The sequence below is a fragment of the Orycteropus afer genome, unplaced genomic scaffold, assembly GCF_000298275.1.
Source record: "Orycteropus afer afer isolate SDZICR_OR568_19922 unplaced genomic scaffold, OryAfe1.0 scaffold00049, whole genome shotgun sequence".
Taxonomy (NCBI): domain Eukaryota; kingdom Metazoa; phylum Chordata; class Mammalia; order Tubulidentata; family Orycteropodidae; genus Orycteropus; species Orycteropus afer.
Window position 1 is genome coordinate 6,166,290 of NW_006921636.1, and position 3,599 is coordinate 6,169,888.

Genomic DNA, 3,599 nt, shown 5'->3' on the forward strand with positions numbered 1-3,599 from the left:
ATGATGGGCTCAAGTATAGCAGGGATTGTGGGGCTGGCGCGGGATCGGGCAGTGTTTCGTTCTGCTGTGCATGGGGTCGCTATGAGTCGGAAATGACTCGACGGCACCTAACAACAATACTGCTTATTAGTCCATATTGATAAAAATAAATGAATAATTGAAAGGGACCATTCCCTGGAGAAGGATATCATGCTTGGTAAAGTAAAGGGGCAGCAAAAACAGGGGAAGGCCCTCAGCGAGATGGATTGACACAGTGACTGCAACAATGGGCTCAGGTGCAGCAAGGATCGTGAGGCAGGCGCAGGACCAGGCAGTGTTTCATTCTCTTGTACACAGGGTGACAATGAGTCAGAGCCAACTCGACAGCACCTAACAACAGTGAGAACAATTGAAAGTAAAATGAAGAATAGCATAGTTACACAGCTTTGGAATACCTCCCTACAAAATACCCACTAACTCCAAAGGGGAAAAGAGTGACTTTGTGGTGGGAAAACCCAGCAGATACCTCCTCCATCGAGTGATCAAGGTGACCATCATCAACAATGTGACAAATGACAACCTTTCCTGACTGCTGGGATGCCAGGACCACCTCTGTGACTCTCCTACCAAAGATGCATGACCTGAATCTTACCAAGAGAAAGCATCGGCCAGACCCAATGTGAGACACATGCTACAACCAGCTGGCCTGCAGTCCTCAAAAGTCAAGGCTGCCAAAGTCAAGGGAAGATGAGCAGCTTTCCCAGATTGAAGGAGATGGAAGAGACGTGGCACTAGATGCAACAGAGTGTCCCAAACCGTGTCCTTTGGAGTATGAGGGTATTTTAAGGTAACTGGTGAGACTTGAGTGGGTTCTGGAGTAGATAACAGTGTGTCCAGTCAATTTTCTGATGTTGATGGTTGTGCTATGATTTCATAGGAAAATGTTCTTGTTTGCAGGAAATACAAATCAGAGGATCAGCAAGTAACAGGTCAGCAATTATTCTCAAATAATTCAGAAAAAAAAAATGTTCTTTGTACTGTATTTACAAATTTTCTATAAATTTAAGATTGTTTCCAAATAAAAAGTCGGGAGGGAAAGCCTACAGAGCTCATAGAAAAGAGTGGGAAATAGAACAAGATGGAGGCTAAGTACAATAATGTGAATTAAAACACACACAACACTTCCTGTGACTCAGCAGGCACTCCTAGGTGTAAGCCCCACCAAAGAATGGAAACGTGTTCATCAAAAGACACGTATGCTAGAATGTTCATGGCAGCCCATGAACAAAATCTGGAATCCACCCAAACGTCCATCAGCAGGGAATGGATAAGGAAACTGTGGTATATCCATGCAATGGGATTGCACTTGGTAATGAAAGGGAGCTGATACATTCAAGCACTTGGAGGCATCTCACAGTTACAAGGTTGTTGAACAGAAGAAGCCAGACACAAAAGAGTGCATGCTGTGTGATTCCATTGATATAAAGTACAGACACAGGCTCAGTGAACGTCTGCTGCTAGAATTGGGATTGTGATTACACTTAGGAAGGAAGGGGGTTGACTGGAAGGGGCAGGAGCAGCTTCTAGGGTGCCGGGATGGTCTGTTACTTGCTCTGAACCCTGGTTACACGTGCGGGTCCACCACACGTGGAAGTTCTCTGAGCTTCATTCCTTTCTCATGTGCAACTTTCCTATGTGTGTATATTTCATTAATGGAAAAAAAAAAAAAAAGATGCAAAACCAGGTGGTACTGTGTGAGCCCCCGTGTATCTATAAGGGCAGGGAGCACCCACACTGGGCTGGAGGCTGTAAGAAGCGGCTGGAATGGGTGTGGGGAGCAGGGGAAAAGGGGGGAGTAAGACAAGAGGCAATGCAAGCCTTGCAAGGACCAATGACAAGCACGTCTTAAGAACTGGGACACACACCCAGCTAACGCTCTCCTCAAATCACAAGAATAAAGGAAAAAACAGTAAACCAATGACCAGTTACCATCAAGTCAATCCCCACTCCTGGCGACCCCATGTGTGTCAGAGTGCCACAGGGTTTCCAATGGCAGACTTTCTAAGTAGATCACCAGCCTTTCTCCTAAAGGGCCTAGAGGCAGACTTGAACCTCCAGCCTTCTGGTTAGTGACCAAGTGGGTTAACTGCTCGTACCGCGCAGGGACTCCAAGAAAGGAAAGAATCCTCGTTTCCATTTGTCCTTCACCATCCTTCCAGTGGATCAGCAGCCCATATGTGTGACTGGTCCCATTTTGGATGACAGGACTGAGGCTTGGCTTGAACAAGGCGGCCCTGGTGGCCCGACCTCCACTCCAGTTCTCTGTCATACACAGCCTGCTGGCCCCCACCCACCCAACTCCCTGAGGAGCCTCCTCCTCTCTGGCCACCTCCGTCCCTGCGAGGTAGGGATCCGGTGACAGATATAAAAATAAAAGCTTGCCCAGCCCAGCTTTCTGGCCTACAGACTCACCTCTCAGAGAACCCAACTGGGCTGGCCTCAGGCAGGCTGGCAGAGGTGTAGCCCTGGCAGGCTGCAGGCCTCAGTGAAGCAGATGGTGGTGGTGGCAACAGTGTGAGGCAGAGGGGTTATTCAGGGTGGCGTGGGCCATTCAGCCCCAGAGCAGCTGCTGACACACTCTGTGAGCTGGGTCAGGGGCTGGTCCCCTCTGTTTCCAAACTAAAGGTCCCTTTGGTGGATCACATATGGGGGGGGTGAAGGGCAGGGCTTGGAGCACGAGAGGAGTTTCTGGTCATTCTGGGGCCTGCATCAAGCCTGTTCTGATGCACACTGAGATTTCAGAGTCACAGAGAGGATTTCTGAATACTTTCATGACATCGTATCCCCATATCTGACCTCTGTGATTAAAATGAATGGAAAGAAATCCTTCCACTACATCTGAAGGAAAGTATTTTTCCCACAAAGCACAAGCCCCTCATTTCTGAGCTCAGGGTCCATGGTGTCCACACAACATTCTCAGACAAAGAAGCATGGCAGCATCATGAAAACACAGGTCACAAAACAGCTCATACAGGTTGATTCTGTTTTGCCAAATAGTTAGAAATAGATTCAGTTGCTAGGAACAGAAACCCAAAATGACAGAGATCTCAACGAACAGAGGTTTACTATTCTCTCACAGAAGCCAGACCAGGTGGACAAGGGCTGATATGGTGGTCCCATCTCCATCAAGAACCCAAGTGCCTTTGTCTTTTGGTTTCACCCCTGTCAGCCTGTGGCTTCCAAACCACGATATTTGCCTCATGGTCCAAAATAGCTGCTGAAGCCCCAGCCATCACATCTGAGCTCCAAGCAGGAAGTAGGAAGAAGAAGGGATCAAGGGGGAAAGGCCTGGAATGTGCCTCACAGCAGAGTCAGCTCCCTTTTAAAGAGCTTTGCCAGAAGCCTCACCTACAACTTCCATTTCCATTTCACTGACCATCCCTAGCTGCAAGAGAAGCTGGGAAGTGTAGTGTTTTAGAAGGGCACTTGCTCCCAACAGCAGAAGAATCCTTTTGCTAAGGAGGAAGGATGTAGTAAACATTGAATAGCCAACGTTAGCCACAATGAGGGGAAAAAAGTAAATGCACACAGAATGAAAATTCTGAAAGGAAGTAAGAGCC